This window comes from Crocuta crocuta, unplaced genomic scaffold (assembly GCF_008692635.1).
Source record: "Crocuta crocuta isolate KB4526 unplaced genomic scaffold, BGI_CrCroc_1.0 scaffold384, whole genome shotgun sequence".
In the NCBI taxonomy this organism is placed as follows: domain Eukaryota; kingdom Metazoa; phylum Chordata; class Mammalia; order Carnivora; family Hyaenidae; genus Crocuta; species Crocuta crocuta.
Genome location: NW_027532182.1, coordinates 900,415 through 918,155, shown reverse-complemented (window position 1 = coordinate 918,155; position 17,741 = coordinate 900,415). Strand labels below are relative to the sequence as shown.

General features: G+C 43.2%; 1 long non-coding RNA gene across 1 annotated transcript; it reads left to right on the top strand.

The window, feature by feature from the left end:
* Positions 1 to 1,549: 1,549 nt before the first annotated feature.
* Positions 1,550 to 14,954, top strand: LOC144242524 (uncharacterized). The gene is made up of 2 exons (XR_013338368.1): positions 1,550 to 1,689; positions 13,113 to 14,954. It is a non-coding gene; the product is annotated as an uncharacterized LOC144242524 (long non-coding RNA).
* The last annotated feature ends 2,787 nt before the right edge of the window (positions 14,955 to 17,741 follow it).

Here is a 17,741-nt window from a genome sequence, read left to right as displayed (position 1 = left end):
CATAACAGTACAGCTCTCTGGAAGTCTTAGTTCTGTGCTCCTCTGAATAGCTTTCACTCCCAGGCAGGTGATTCATAGGCCATCATAAGAACACTCGTTGATCTAGGCTTCCATTCCATCTGCTTAGCACCAACAGCAGAAAACTGCTCCCTTTCTCCAACAGGTTCAGTAGAAGCCCTGCATTGGAGTTCTGTTGGCCTAGCACTGGCCACATGCCTGCCTGTCCGTGTAACAGTGACTGTAGCCAGTGGGGCTGCGGGTACAGTCATATGGTGGCCTGGGCCCGAATGGTGCTTATATCATGGAGCTCAGCTTCACCGGAGCCACGTGAACTTGAAAGATGGAAGGAATGGTCCCCAAAAGAAAGGGGAATGTTGTTTTTGCTGGATGAACAAACAACAGTGTCCACTATAGTAATTATGAATTCATATGCATGGAAGTCTATGGTTTGTTTGTTTGTTTTTTTAATCTGTGTTTTAAGCAAGAAGAGAATGTGTAACTCTGGCCCCTCAGGAAACACTCTCATTGTGCCTTTTGGTGCCGTCACTCCTGGGTAGCACCCAGCCTGCTCCCACTTCTTGGACTCCCTGCCCTCATTTTGGGGGGCAGCACCCCCACCTCTAACACCCAAGATTTTCATGCTACCTTTCTCAGTCTGATAAGTGTATTTCAATGATAAAAATTTATATTCCTGCCCCGCCCAGAGTTATTTGGACTTAAAATGACAATTGCAACAGAGGGTAATGCTTGACTCAAAGTGTGCACCGAAGATGGAGTTTCAGGCATTGGGGGATTTTTTTCTTTCCCTCCGAGAGGAGGATCTTCTTGGTCTTGCCAAGTTATCCAACTAGTTTTGCTGACCCACAAGGTTGGCCAAGGCCACAGCCTTCTCGCCCTAGAGCAATCGCCTCTGTCTGGAGGTGGAAGTGGAAACAGGTGGAGTCACAGCTGGGCTGATTAAAGGCGATGTCAGGACAGTCCTAGGAGGAGCCTGTAATAGGAGTGCAGGTGGCAAGCCTTGCTTAATTATCAATGTGACAAGCCTGTAAACCGAGACCTCAGGAGGGGAACATTCTTGCTTTGTCTCTGGCAGATGGAAGAGACTCGTTGGGGCTTGATAGCCATCAACTTGAGTCTTTTGGGTGTTTGGAAACAACCCTCTCCAGCTGTCAGTCTGCAAGATGGGCCCACATGACTCTTGAACAGGAGGGAGATGGCTCTGGCTACAAAAGAACCAGCTCTGGCCAGCGTTGGGGACTGATTCTGTGCAGGATCTGGTTGATGTTCTGTCATGTCAGGTTAGGTTGATAGGGTATTTTGTCCAATGTCATGAATTCCACCTTCAGTAACAGCACCCCAAGGTCCATAGTGAAGGTAAATAGATTGTCTTATAAAATGAGAAAATAGGCGTGCAGTGTCCCAGCCTTCCCCCTCCTGAGCGCCCGAGCTATGAGACCACACTTGGCTTCTGTAGGCACCTCTCCCTCCCTTGCCCGGGGCACACAATGACCCCCTTATGCGCCGCCCGCCAGCCTCCCTGGGAAGGGCACTTGGTGTGCGCAGAGTTGGACTACAGTACTACTGTACGTGGTAATAATTAACTTGAAATGGCATTTACGACGATGAGATGGGATGTGTGCCGGTCTCCCTTCATCCCTCCAGCAAACAGGACTCACGGACTCTGAACAGGTAGGACGAGTTACTGCCCGGCGCTCAAAGACACAGTGTTCTGCTATGGAATTAGCTAAGCATAATGGGCCCATTGAATCTGAGAGCAGGCATTTTGCTCTCTCGGCTGCACAAATCCAGGAGCTGGGCCTAGACCCCAGGGAATGGCTGGTGGGATACGTTTGGGTTTCTAAATGAGCTTTGTTCACTCACTGGAAGAGGAAACTCCAAAGCTGAGCACAAACTCTGGGAACTGGGCAGAAAGCTTTAAACAGACTCCCTCGGTAGAAGTTGGGGGCTGAACAATCCCTCTAAGTGGCTTCCTATGTAAAACAAAGCTTTATCCCCTTAGGGCCTTTTTGTATAATGATTGGTAAGGGATTAGGGCGGGAGGGAAGCTTTCAGAGTAGCAGGGGCTGAGGTGGAGAAAAGGCACAGAGCATTTAAGAAGTTTACTCAAAACACACAGCCAGCTCGGGCTGTAACTGGAAGCAAGACAGGTCTCCCAACTTTTGCGTTTGGGCCTCAAAGGAGCAACTACATTTGCTCCGGTCAGTCGGTTCCAAGCGAGGCTCCTCTCATGAGGAGTCCCAGCGTCCCTCCTACCTTGCACTCGACTACTTATCAGGTGGAAGAGAAGAAGCAGTGGGTGCGGCAGACAGGGTCTGAGAAAGCAGGTTCCGGTCCTGGCTCCGGGACCCACAGCTGTGTGATGGTGGGGGAAGCCCACCTTTGGGCTGTGGTTTTCTCATCTGCAGAGAAAGAAAGCTGGGACAGGTGACATCTGGAGTGGCTCACACGCCATTGTTCAGCAGGGGGGGACCTTGCCATGAGCAGGTGCTCTCCCTCCACCAGGAGCATCTGGGAAAACTTGGGGTAGAAGGTGCCGTGGTCAGAAGATGCCAGGAGAGAAATGGAAGGCCTGAAAAGTCATTACGTTCCTTCCAGTGACCGATACGAGCCCTCCTGAACCATAATAAAGTGCTAATTAGGATCTCAGAGCCCATTTTCTTTCATTTTCAGGCCCTTGGTCTTCAGATGTAGTGACTTGGCCAAGGTCATGGAGAAAATGGGAAACAGATCTCCTGCTTCTCATCTGCAGCTTTTTCTATGTGCTCGGTAGCTAGTGACTAGACCATCCCCCAGCAGGCAGCAACAGCCTGAAATATCGATTCTTGAGGACATGACATCAGTGATTGAGCTCAGACCCTGTGCTATGCCCATTACCTATATCAGCTCTTTTTTTTTTTAATTTAAAAGTTAATGATACTATCAGCAATAGCCAAATTATGAAAAGAGCCGAAATGCCCATCGACTGACAAATGGATAAAGATGTGGTACATATATGCAATGGAATATTACTTGGATATCAAAAAGAATGAAATCTTGCCACTTGCAACAGCGTGGATGGAACTAGAGTGTGTTATGCAAAGTGAAATAAGTCATGCAAAGAAAGACAAATATCATATGATCTCACTCATAATTGGAATTTAAGAAACAAAACAGATGAATGTAGGGGAAAGGAAGCAAAAATAAGATCAAAACAGAGGAAGGCAAAGCACAAGAGACTCTTAAATACAGAGAACACACTGTGGGTTGCTGAAGGGGGTTTGGGTGGGAGATGGGCTAAATGGGGGATGGGCTTTAAGGAGGACACTTGTTAGGATGAGCACTGGGTGTTATACATAAGTGAGGAATCACTAAATTCTATTCCTGAAACCATTATTACTATATGTTAATAAAAATAAACCCATTATACATGTGCTTTTATCAGTTCTATATAAAGATGTGGAAAGCCAAGCTCACAGGATGATTTGCCTGGAGTCACAATGTTTAAAATTTGAACTCAAGCACACTAGCATCAGAATCTGTTCACTGGACCACTGAGCCACACGGCCTTGCTAGGGGTGGGGGAAGGATGTGGGGCTATGGGCCCTTATGCAGAATTAGGACAATATTTCATAATGATGTATTTTGTAAAATGACTTCAGCACCCTGATTAAAGAACTGATTGGAGGACAGGGCACCCCTCACATGGGCTGTGGTCTTTCCTTGACTCACTGGGCAGGCCCTGGAGACAGAGTCTCTGTTGTCCTTCTTTCAGCCCCTAAAGAAGGGTTTCTTCTCCCATTGCTGTGCTGCTAAGGATGCTGCCACCCTGGGCCCAGCCAGTAGGGGACCCCATCCGGAGGGAGAATTTGTACAGAATCCTCCAAAGAAGAAAAAAGTAGTGTGGTCACTTCCTGATTCCTGCTGCTAAAGCAGACAGGACACTAGGCTCCATATCCCAAGAGCTCTTGCCCAGTAAAGACCCAGCTTCTGGGTCTTCGTGTGACAGTTGGTGGGGAGAGGGTAATGGATGGAGAAACCAGAGTAACCACTTTCCAAAATAACCGGAACAATTTAAAATGCTTTTGTTCACCTCTTACTGAGGAGACTCATTCCTGAAACAATCCTCAAAATTGGAAATGGGGAGGGATAGTTTAAATCCGGCCCAAGGAGTCTCAGCCACTGGCCTTCTCTCCTACAATCCTAGGTGGGGGCAAGGAAAGAGAACGAGGTGCCCTATGTGTCGCCAGATGCCCCCTTCCCTCTGGCGTTTCTTGACATCAGTCCATAGAGCATGCCTTCTGATGACATTTGATTCTGGGAACAATGTTTGGCTTTGCTGAACCAGACCTAACTGACCGTAAAGATGACTGGGACTCGCAAAGACAAAAGTCACAGGACACGGCCTAGGAGGGTTTTGATTTGCCTTCAATAAACGGGGCCCCGTACCAAATACTGCATCCAAAATGGCCCTTCTTCAGGGAAGCCTTTCCATGATCTCCAGTCAAGCTATGTCCCCCGTGATTCTCCCCAGCAGTATTTCTTAAAATAGCTATGAAGTAGTTCCTAGTACAATTCTTCATATATCATCAGCCTCCTCTCCCAGCCTGTTGGCTCCACAGAGGATACTGGGTGTCTGTGACTGATCTGTCAACACCTAGTAGAGCACTGGCACACAGTAGGCATTGAAGAAATACTTGGTGAAGGAGAAGCTCTGTAGAGAACATTACATCCCCAAAAAATGATACAAAAATGTTAGACATAGAAATGATCCTTTCGTGTTTATTCCAATCCTGGAAAGTGAGACCAGGAGTGATAAAGTGATTTGTTCAATGTAATAAGAAGGCTGGAACTAGAGCCCAAGACCGTTTGCTTCAATCCACTCATCCAGGGGATTTACTTAATATTTGCTCTCAGCTAACACCATGTGAGATACTAGCTCTCCTATGGAGTCCCCAATCCCTCTGTCTCCAAAACAGCTGGGGTCCATGTGCCTCTCTGCATCTCTGGTACCACTACTCTAGGACAAACTACCAGTGTCCTCTGCCTGGAATTGCAGGAGCTTCCTGGATAACCTCTGAACTGTCACGTGCCCTGTCCACCCCCTCTTCCACCATGACCTGGAGTGATCCTTTGACCATGTGCATCTCAGCATGTCATTCTCCTGCTTCCACGGCACCAGGGGCATCCTGATCGCAAGTGCAGTCACTCCTCACCAAAGCCTCCAAGCCTTGTGTCATCTGACCCTTCTTTCCTTCCCTTCCCCTCCTCGCTACAGAAAAGCTGGCCTTTCTCTTTTGTTGCTCAGACATTTCCTTGTACTTTCTTCTGCCCAAGTATTTCCTGGCAGGTCTGCGCATCTTTATCACAGAGTGTCACCTCTGTCCATCCTGTATAAAGTCCCCTCCCCATGCCCCCACACTGGTCTCTATCACATTATTCCACTTTAGTACTTGCATGGCACATTTTGCTCTCTGAAATCACCTTCACTTATTTGTTTTCTCGTATCCTATCTGCCAAACTGCACACTAATGTGCGCCCTGTGGGAGTGGGAACTTTGTCTTGTACACCCGTGTGTCCAGCGCCTAAGTCGGCACCCACATGCATTTAATGAATTTGTTGAATGAATTAGTGTTGGCAACTACTTCTATTTAATTGGAGGTACTATCGTGGATTTGTTTTTGAAGGCAGTGGAAAAGAGTTAACTCCTATAAAATCCAAAATGTTTGCTTGGAAAAGGAAGATACTGGAGGTCAAACATTCCCACAGTTGGCCAGCAGTAGAATCACCAGAAGGGTTGGTAAAAATACAGCTTCTTGGGATCCACCTGGCCCGCAGGGAATGAGAACATCCAGGCTGAGTCAGGAAGTTGCTGGCTACTAACAGGGAGGGGACCCATTTGGAAAACCACTGGGTGATAGGATCCAGAGCCAAGTACATGTTCTTAGCTTTGACTTTGTATCTGCACTTCTGGGAAATAATCTTAGCCACAGAGAAGACTTTGCATGCAAAGATATTTATCTCACCTTATTTATAACGGTGAAAATACGAAACAACGTAAGTTTACATCCCAAAGTAGAGGAAATGATTGGGGAACCCAATGTATAACCACCTGATGGACATTAAAATTCATACTTATGACTATGTTTCTACATGAAAAGTATGCTTGCCTTTGCTCTAGTATGAATGTTTCTGTCTGCTGGTTTCCAACCTCAGGGACTTCCTGGGTGAAATTTGAAACTGGCTCTTAGACACAGAGGGCGGGGAGAGACCACAGAAAGAGGCAGACCACTCCAAGCTGATAGATGGCAGGTTTCATATGTAAGGGAACTTACATAGAAGGCTTGGCTTGCATGGCTACAAGATGAGTAGATCTCTGCCCCTTCCTGCCAGAATCTTACCATTTTATATAGAGGCCTTTATGGAATTCAGTTTTGCACAGAGTTCAGATAGTCTCAATTACATGTCACTATCAGGGCTGTGGCCTTGAAACAGCTCCTAGTGTGAGAATATTGTGAGGAACATACATTTCAGGTACAAGGAAGGGGGTAAGAGTCCTCTGCTCAGATCCAGCTCATGGGTCTACCTGTGGTCACATCTTCTTCATGACCTTGTTCAACAGTATCCCTGCTCCAAATTTGTATGTTGAAATCCTAATGTGATGGTATCAGGAGGTTGAGACTTGGGGAGGTGCTTAGGTCATGAGGGGGAGCCCTCATGAATGAGATTCGTGCTTTTATATAAGAGACCCCAGAGATCTAGCTCTCCCCTTCCTCCACATGAGGATACAATGAGAAGTCGGCAGTTCACAAGCCAAAAGAGGGTTCACGGGAACCCAACTAAGCTGGTACCCTGATCTTGCACTTCCAGCCTTCAGAACTGTGGGCAATAAATCTCTGCTGTTTAGAGGCCATCCAGTCTGTTGTATTTTGTTATAGCAACCGAATAGACTGAGACAGACTCCATGCAAGAATGTAAAATTGTTTGTTATGATAGTGGTTAAATGCACAACATATACTGGAAGCTGATCACATAAGTTCGAATTCCAGCTCTGACTAGGTGTGATTGTGGGCAAGCTACTACCCCTCTCTGTTACTGTTTCCTCCTCTTAAAATGGAGATAATAACGGCACACATATTAGACCCTTAAGAAATATTATGAGGGGGAATACTAGATGGAATTGTATTAAAATGCCCCAGCAACTATGCTGAACTTGTTGGATATGAGTGTTTTTTTCTTTTCTCTTCTCCGTCTTCCATGAGGGTTTCTATTATCGCTACAACTTATCAAACACAATGACACTCAAATCTCCAGTGCTATGCAAAACCATGCATTTTTACCAAGGGATATGGGGAGCCATTGCAAGCATTGGTGTAGAGGGTGGGGGTGGAAACAAGGCAAATGCACCAAGGAATCTTTTCAAATGTAAAATCTTTTCAATATAAAATATGAGTTAATAAAGATCATAGCAATTGCGTATTCAACACCTATTTGCCTAGGCTCACCCAGCTGCTCTGTGGCCAAGCTGCATTTAGAACCAGGGCTGTCTAACTCCAAGAGCGCATGATCGTCACTCTAAACCATGCTGTTTCTTCAAAAAAAGAAGAATTTACAAAAAAGAAGATGTATTCACATCTCCTGTTCTCTCGCCTCATATGTCAATGCAGCTGGGTGGGTTTCAGCGATTCACTTACTCATTACATGGATGCTTACCGAGTGCCTGCTTGCAAGGAAACAGCTCTGCCTGGTGCCCAGGCGGCCTCGCACCTGTCCACATAGGGCATTGCAGGTACATGCTCCAATTGCAGCTTATCTGGGTCTTGACAGAATGCCTTGAGGACAGAATTTTCTACTGGAATGCAAGAGCATAGGAGGCTTTTGAAGAGCTGCTCTGAGGCCATCTTTCTATCTCCCATGAGAGGCTGTCACAAGATCATTTCTTATCACCTCCTGGGTTCTAACGACATGTGGGGTCTCCAGCCACGTCCTCCTCAGAATGGAGTTGCAGACTATAAAACCATTTGGGTGCAGTCTAGACGCGGGTCCTCAGCAACGGGGTATCCCATAACTCACATTATATCCATCCTTCTTCTTTGGCCTATTGGGACAAGAGTGATGGGGAGCTGGTCCCTTCAGCTTATTCTTCTTTGCACTATGTAACTAATAAGCTGTGTCAATCTAGAAGTGGCTTCATGTACCTTTACCAGTCAAGTGACTCAGGTCTTGACCTCAGCCTTACCTTATTGCATNGGGGGGGGGGGGCAGGAAGACCATAAAGCTGAGCACAGTAAATAGATGAATCCTATCTTATAATAGAAGGTGGTATGGGAAAACAGAAAAAGTAAAGAGCTCAGCTAGGGAGGCAGATGGCCACATGAAATTGGCGACAAAATACTCCTCATGGAGAACACGAGATCTGAGCAAAGACTTGACACTGTTGAGGGGATTAGCCAGAGGGATGTTTTAGCAGAGCAAAGAGCTGGAGCAACGTGCCTGGAATGTTCAAGAAAAGGCAAGGGGATGATGCTGGTTGGAGGAAAGGCAGGCATAGAGAAGCAAAGTGGAATCAAGGAATGATTAAAGAAGCAGCCATGGGGCAGGTCCTGTGGGGCCTTGTGAACTGTTTTAAGACTGTGGCTTTTCACCAACGAATATGGGGAACCATTACGGGGGTTTGTGTTTTTAAACATTTTTCTTTTCTTTTTTAATGTTTTTTAAAAAATTTATTTCTGAGAGAGAGAAAGAGAGAGAGGCAGCGTGAGCAGGGGAGGGTCAGAGAGAGAGGGAGACACAGAATCGGAAGCAGGCCCCAGGCTCTGAGCTGGCTGTCGGCACAGCGCCCGTCGCGGGGCTCGAACCCACGAACAGTAAGATCATGACCTGAGCCGAAGTCAGATGTTTAGCCGACTGAGCCACCCAGGCGCCCCTAAACTTTTTTTTATCTTAAAATAAAAGACATAGCATCTCACATGAAACAAATATATGGCTTTTTGAATTATTGTGAGGTCTTCACTCTTTCAACCTCCTTCAAGGTCCAGAGGACACTGGCCAGTCTCCTCAGAAGTCCTTCCGTGACTTTCGTCCCAATCGATATTTCCTGCCTCTGCATAAATGTAGCCACCCTCTTGGCTTTTCTGTTGATTACTCTGCTGGGTTTCTCCATGTTTGTGGCTCATCCCTGATCACAAGAGTTTAACCCCAACATTTCTCTTAAGTCACTTTTAGTCTGAGAGTCCTCCTCATCCCTTTCTTTCTTTTGTAGTTTACATGTTGAAGCACTGAGTCAATTTGTTGTTGTTATTTTTTTTAAGTAAACTTTACTCCCAGCTTGGGGCTTGAACTCACAACCCCAAGATTTGAGAGTTGCATGCTCTACTGACTGACCCAGCCAGCCGCCTCCAGAGTGCTCAGTCAATTTTTTAAAAATGTTTTATTCATTTTTGAGAGAGAGATAGAGATAGTGTTTGTTGAAAGGACTATTCTTTCTTTCTTTCTTTCTTTCTTTCTTTCTTTCTTTCTTTCTTTCTTTCTTTCTTTCTTTCTTTCTTTTTTTTAATTTCTAGGAGAGAGAGAGAGAGACAGCGTGAGCAGGGGAGGGTCAGAGAGAGAGGGAGTCACAGACTGAAATAGGCTCCAGGCTCTGAGCTGGCAGTCAGCACAGAGCCCGATGTGGGGCCCGAACCCACGAACCACAAGATCATGACCTAAGTGAAAGTCGGACGCTTAACCGACTAAGCCACCCAGGCGCCCCAGGACTATTCTTTCTTAATTGATTTGTCCTCACCCTTGTTGAAAATCAATTGACCATAAGTCTGAGGTTCTATTTCTGGACCCTCAATTCTATTCCATGGGTTTATGTGTCTACACCTATACCAGGGCCACATGGCCTTGATTACTGTAGTTTCTAGTAAGTTTGGAAATTGGGCAGTGTGCATTCTTTTTCAAGATTGTCCTGGCTATTCTGGATCCCTCTTTCATTCCTGATTTTAATAATTTGAGTCTTCTCTCACTTTTTCCTGATCAGTGTAGATAGAGGTGTGTCAGTTTTGTTCACCTTTTAAATGAAACAAGTTTTGAGTTTGGTGATTTTCTCTAGGTTGGATAAAATGGACAAATTCTTCAAAAGACACAATCTACCATAGATTACTTAAAAGAAACACACACCTGCATAGGGACATATCAAAAAGAATCTGGGTTCATTGTTAAAATCTTTCCCAAAGAAACTCCAGTCTCCGCAGATTTTATCAGTAAAACTATCCTAAACGTTTAAGGAAGAAATTAATCCAAATTTAATGAATGTTTTCAGAAAATAGAGGAAGAAAGAACACATCTGAAGTCATTTCTAAAGGCCAGAATTACCCTGAAAACCAAAACCAGGAAAAAAAATTATAAGAAAACTATAGATCAAAGGAACACAAAACTCTTCAATGAAATTTTAACAAGTCAAATCCAGAATACATAAAAAGGTAACACATTATTACCAGGTCAGATTTATCCTGGGTGTGCAAGTTTGGCTCAACAGTCTTTTCTTTTTTGAGTCAAGTAATCAATTAACGAACTAAAAATAAGAAACCATGCAATCATCTCAAAAGATGTAGAAAATAATGTAATAAAATTATTTTTTAAAGGTTCAGCACAGAAGGAAACTTCTTCAACTACTAAGGACCTACAGATAGCCCACATTTAATGGTTAAGGGTCAATGACTAAGGGTTTGTGTAATGTTGGTTTCACTTCTTCCTTAAATGTTAGGTAGGTTTCACCAAGAAAACCATCTGAGCATGGAGTTTTGGTTGGCCGTGGGCAAGGGGAGGGGGAAAGAGAAGGGAAGACTTTTCATAAATAATTCAAGATTTTTAATAAATACAGAACTGAAGCAAGGAAGTTTACACCCACTTTTTTTTACTTACCATTTTCCTGGAAATCTGACACAGTGAAATAAGGCAATAAGAAAAAACATGAAAGGCATACTGTGTAGAAAGAGAGAAAATTATCTTTTTGTAGATGACATGATTGTGGAATTAGAGAAAACTAAGGAATCTAACCAAAAGCTAGTAAAATAGACAAGTGAGTCTTACAAGGTCATAAGATACAAGATCAACGTATAAAACTCAATTTTAGGGACGCATGGGTGGCTCAGTCAGTTTCGTGTCTGACTTTGGCTCAGGTCATGATCTCACAGTCTGTGAGTTTGAGACCCACATCGGGCTCAGTGCTGACAACTCAGAGCCTGGAGCCTGCTCCTGATTCTGTGTCTCTCTCTCTCTGCCCCTCCCTCACTTGTGCTCTCTCTCTCAAAAATAAACATTTAAAAAATCCTTTTAAAAAAACCTCAATTTTCTTTTTAAGTACCAGCAAAGAACAACTAAAAATTGAAATGGAAGCACAATCTTATTTATGGTAACATCAACAAACATAAGATACCTGGAGCTCTATTGTACAAAAATATGCAAGATTTGTATGCTGCAAATTATGAGACATTTCTGAGAGAAATTAAACAAGATCTTAAATAAATGCACAGCCTTATCATGTTTGTGAATTGGAAGTCTCATTATCACTGTATCAATTCTCCCTAATTTGATCTGTAAGAGTCAATGTAATCCCAATCAGAATCTCAGCAGGCTAGTTTTATACTAAAAGACAATCTGATTCTAAACTGTATATGAGGTAGTAAAGGACATAGAATTCCAGAAACAATTTTAAAGAGAAGAACAAAATTGGAAGACTCACATTACTGAATTTCAAGGCTTAATATCAAGCTACAGTAATTAGTGTGTTCGGCTGATGATAGGTATATGGAAAAAAAGAACAGAATAGAGGGTCCAGAAATATTCTCATATATCCATGTAAAATTGATTTTTGACAAAGATGCCAAGGTAATCCGTGCAGAAAGAATAGCCTTCTCAATATACACTTCAGGAACTATCAGACAGCCATATGCAGAAACATTGAACTTCTGCTCTACCTTGTTCCATATACAAAACTAATTTGGAGTACATCATAGACAAACATCCAACTGAAAACTATAACATTTTCAAAAGAAAGCATGAGATCCTTGTGGTGTTGAGTTACACAAAGATTTCTTTGACACAAAGATTTGATACAATAAAACACAAACTATAAAAAATTGATAAATTGGGCTTCATCAAAGTTTAAATTTTTTTTCTCCATGGAAGGTTGGCGTTAAACGTATTAAAATGAAAGCCACAGACAGGAAAAAATGTTTGCAAAGACCTGCAAATGTACATGTTTGTGTAAGCTCTATGCATAATTGCCCAAACTAGGGAACAATCTAAATGGCTGTTAACTGGTTAAGGAACAAACAAATTGTGGTACATCCACGCACTTGGATTCTAGGCAGCAATATTAAGGAGCAAGCAGATGCTACACACAACACCACGGATGAATCTCAAAAGCATTGTGCTAAGAAAAGGATGCCATATGCAAATGAAAGGTTGTAGGACTGCAGGAATCCATCTATATGACATTCTGGAAAAGGCAAAAATATAAGAACAAATATCAGCTCAGTGGTCACTAGCGGGAGAGTGGATGGAGAGATGGAGAGAAGGGATTGTCCGGACAGAGGCACAAAGGAACTCTTTGAGGCAATGGGCATGTTATATATTTTTATTTTGGTGGTGGCTACATGACAGTATACACTTGTCAAAATTCATAAAAATGTGCACCTAAAAGAGGAAACAGTTGGGGCACCTGGGTGGCTCAGTCGGTTAAGTATCCAATGCTTGGTTTCAGCTCAGGTCATGGTCTCACTGTTTTGTGGGTTCAAGCCCTGCATCAGGCTCTGCACTAGCAGCACGGAGCCTGCTTGGGACTCTTTCTCTCTCTCTCTCTCTACCCTTTCTCCACTGGTATTGTTTCTGTCTCTCTGAAATAAATAAATAAAACTTTTAAAAAAGGGAACAGTTTATAGTAAGTAAATTATATCTCAATATACACAAGCACAGGAAAAACAAAGGGAATGGTGAGTGGAATTATAGACCTCAAAAAGAGACAAGTCTCTTACAGAGTTTTGCTGAAAATAAGAGAAATGAAATGGGACACTTGCCAGCAAATGTAGAGTCAAAATGAAACAAAGTCTTTCAAATTTATTTTGCAGTGATTTATTGATGGTGGAAGCAAGAGCGATGGATTTGTTTGTTAAGGAGAGTAATCCAGTAATAAGAAAAGAAAATTAACTGGATCCATGTCCCCAAGTCGGTGAGAAAAGATGGCCTGGAGAACACAGTGGAGGAACTGGCTTCAGACTGGAGCATGGACGATTCTCCAGTGGTAGAAGGACAGCGGGCACAATACGTGGGTCTGGATGCCAGCAGTTGGCAGATGCTGTGGTGGGAATCTGGGAGTTTTCTTGGATTCCTTTAGTTTCATCCACGAAGTAGAAAGCAAGGTCAACAGCTGAGAGTTATCACTCTTACTGACTGCTAGCTCACCTGAACCTGGCCACTTCCTTTCATCTCTGTGAGGCCATAAGCAGGAAAGGACTGTGCCTTGTGTACGATGATAAGGGATACATCACATGCAGCCAACAGACCAGGTCATTGGACCACACAGTGTCAAACAATTCCATTTTTTTGTTGTTGCTTTGTTTTTCAGCTGAACTGACCAGTAACCCGGGGATAAGATTTCCCCCCCAAAACCTATTTTCCTCTTTATCAGGTATCCCCAGTTCAGTAAATGTCACGATCATTGGAATTCTGTTCCCTCCTTTTATCCCCAACCCTCACTGCATCCATATTCAGTCCATTAGCAACTCCTGTTTGTCGTATCTTCAGGACATCTCCAGGAACCGGCCATTTCTCTTCGTCTCTATTTCCCACTGCCTTAACTCAGACCACTGCACCATCATCCTTCACCCAACTATTGCAACAGTGCCCTTAATTTTCTCTCGTGTAAGCTCCCTACCCCAAGGAACCTATTCTTTGCGATGGCGTTCACAGTTCTGTCCCAGCTGAATCTTGCTTGCTTCTCAAACTGCATCTCATGCCCTCTCCCCTACTTACTCTTGTCTACTTGCACTGACCTTTACTCGTGTCCTTGAACATCCTGTGCTCTTTCTAGCGTAGAGTATTTTCTCTGCTCTTTTGCCTGGAATGCTCTTCTGTCTACTCTTCAAAAGGCTTGCCCTTTCTCATTTTTCAGATCTCTGCATAGCTGTCACCTTCTCCAAGATGCCTTTCCTGACTATTTCATGTAAAATAGGTTTCCCCTAACCCCACTCACATTGCCCTTATATTGCTCTAATCTCTTTTGTTTTGCTCCTGTCTCCGGTCTCTTTTAGTGTATTTCACTGACACTGAGTGTACAAGCGGACACTAGCCAGACCATATGTAAAAATAGAACTTTGGCTCACAAGCTGCAGCAACCTGCCCCAGTAAACCAAGCCCCTTATCTACAATAAACAAACCAGGAAGCCAGCCTGCTGTAAGTCGGACTTGCAGGAAGCCAGGTTGTTATCTCCAATGGCAATCCAGGAAGCTAAAGAATAATTTCTGTGAAAATCGACCCCAACTGGCCAAGACTTGATTAATTACTGAGAGCTTCCCTAATTTTTGCCTCTACTGCCAACTTGGGACTAATTAGAGAAAGCCATATAGGGACCTCTACCCAATCACATAAGATGCCCTATTTGAACATTATGTGCCTACAGCTTCCCCACGCCAACAACCCCCAGTCAGGGCACACCTGAAGCCCTCCCTTCTTTCCCCTATGAAACTTTCCCACTCCTCTCTGCCTTCGAGGCTCTGCCAAAATATGGCTGATTCCCTTGCTCTATAGCCAGCTCCGAATAATCAGCCTTTGCCTTTCTACTTTGGTTGGTCTTTGTTTATTTCCCACAAGATTCTAACAAGAGATGGACCATGCCTGGCTTACAGTTGTATCACCGAGGAAACAATGTCTATAACCGTAGTAATTACTCAATAAATACATAGTGAATGAATGAACGGAAATCTAAACTCATTGGTTGAAGAGTTAATCCTCCAAGCACACTTTTCTCAACCAAACCTTTGTGCTCACAGGACATTCTGAAGTCCATAACACAACAGAAGTCCTTTCTTCTCCATGAAATGTCTGTGGATTACCCTAGCCCTTAATGACTGTCTCCCTTCTCTGAATGCATACAGCACACAGCAGCTCACTTGGCACTTAATTTCTTTTGGTTCATAAGGCATCTACTCTCCCCAGATTGATGGTTGCAATGTTTTTGTACCATTCATGGTGTCTAGCACATGTTACAATAATAAAAAATGATGACAAAACAAATAACTCTGAAGGATACATTCTGCTACTATTCCCATTTTATAGATGGAGCAACTGAGGCACGGAGAGACCTTCTCCTGCCTAAGGTAATGAATTAGTAAGAAGTACAGCTGAGGTTTGAATTCAGTTCTGCCCAACTTATATAGTATACATGTTAAAGCTCTAGACTATGCAAACTACTTTTCATATACTGTATACATATTAGGTTCTCAGTAAGTGTTTCTGAAACTAATAAAATAGCCAGATGCAAGAGTTTCATAAACAAAAGAAAGGGAGCAGAACTCTTTAAGATGTTTCCAGAGGGTTGAATGGAGCAAGGGACTTGGTAACTAACCTTAAAGTCTGCATTGAAACCCTGACATCCTGCTGTGGTCCTCCGGCAAGTGCTTTTGTCTCTAAGGCTTCTTCACTCATTCCTATGATATAGCCCTATGACATTTTGAATACACATTGAGTAGAAGGGTTGGGAAAATCTTTGTGACCAAACAAGAGTCTTTCCAAGTTGTACCTGCAAAGTTGTTAAGAACCTATTTCAGAAAAGATTTGAAAGCACTTGCAAAAGTGTAGTTGGGGGAGGCAAATATAAAGGTAATCTTGTTCAGGGATGTGTCTTTGAAGAGGTCTAGGGGACATTACACCCATTCTGGAAGCGTGAAAATTATGACATGTGGCAAGTAGAATCCCTTTCGCTGCTGCAGTGACATCTGTGAGATCACCAAAGCACCTGGCACAAGGAGTTGCCGCAGAGATGGCTAACCCTGGGCAGTGGTCCCTACACTCTCAGCCCTAATATGGCAGCAACAAGCCTTGCCTGATGTCATGTTCTGAAGGAGATGGACGGACACGTCATTACCGAAGCACTGAGAACTACAGCTCCAGCATGGCCTTAACTATAAATACATAACACACACAACAAATGCACATACGTACATGCACTGACACCAAATTATTCGGAAAAAACAACAACAACCCACAATTCTGGGTACATGTAATTTTGATTTTCCTTCTTATAATTCTCTGTATTTAAAAATTTTTCTATAATGAGCATGAGTTACTCACAACATTAGGAAAAATCTTTTATTAAAATATATTGCCCCAGGTGGCAATTTCCTTCTGAGAGCAGCTTCTGAGAAATACTCTTTTACACGTAGGTTTTTTAAAGCTTGTAGATTAAAAATATATTCTAAGAGACGCCCAGTATATTTGTTTCATTTAATACCTGGCCAACAGCTCCCGGTTGAAGACATTTGGAAAGCTAACAATAGTTCTTTACTAAAAAGGAGTAGAAAGTTCCCACTTACGATTGGAAAACTTGTCGTCGAGTTTTGCAGGACAGATTAATATCTCCTATGTGTCTACTGCTTTCTCTGTATCTCTGTATGGCTGACTGTCTCTCCCCCTTGCAGGGGGTTGGGAGGGAAGGAGGGGCTGGGAGGGGCCTGAAGCTCCTTTGTATAGTTTCACTATCAACTCAGGGAAGGCGAGCAGATAGATACAGGCATGATTACTTGAACAAAGGTGCCCTCCCCAGGAGCCATTAGAAGCTCTTTGATCTTGAGAGAATGCCATTAGCAAGGGCTTTTGATAATTCAGCTGACCTGAAGTCTCAAAGTTTATGCTGTTGATGGTATAGCCGAAGGATAAGTTAGCAAAAAAGAAATTTTCATCAATGTCTGGGATGGAGTCAGGATCAATTTAAGTGACAATGACTGAGAGTAAAGGGCAGTGAGGAAGGCATCAGTTATAATTAAAATAGAGTTATTGAAACTTAGATTTTTAAAGTAAATTTGGAAATGCTCCAGCCCAAATCTTTTATTTACAAATTAATAAAGGGCAACGAAAGCCCAAAGACATTCTATTTTAACTGAGGTCATACTACTGCTTTTTGCAGAGATGGTCTGGTACCAAGGTTTTGAATATTGTGGTCTTTCAGCCACCTAGCGCTGCTGCCTATCCCCAAGTTAGTATTTCTCGTAAAAAAAAATTGACATCACAGGTACAATTTTTAATGGTTTTTCTCTTGACATTTATTTAGAGCCAACAGTCACTGTTTTAATCCTTAAAAAGAAAAAACTATATTTATGTGATGAGAAATGCAATAGAAGATTAATGTTTACAACATGAATTTCATTTCATTGCTACACTCTATATAGTTTAGATCATAAGACCCCCATGGACCAAGGTCATCAATGTCATTTAGAAGCAGAACGCTTGGTTCATCATTTTGCTTTCACTGACTCATGAATAACCCACTCGAAATTCAAATTTACAAAATGCTATGTTCATCGCAAACAGGCCCGAGACTAGAGTTCAAAGTTTGGGGAAAAGAATGACTGTTTTATTTGGCATGAGATAAAGAGAGTTGAGGAGGAGAGATTTCTTGTTTTCTTTGGCAGAAATTGAGGGATTGTCCCTTTTCAGAATCCAATGGCAGCAAATTGAATTATCTCCTATGCGTTGGGGCCTC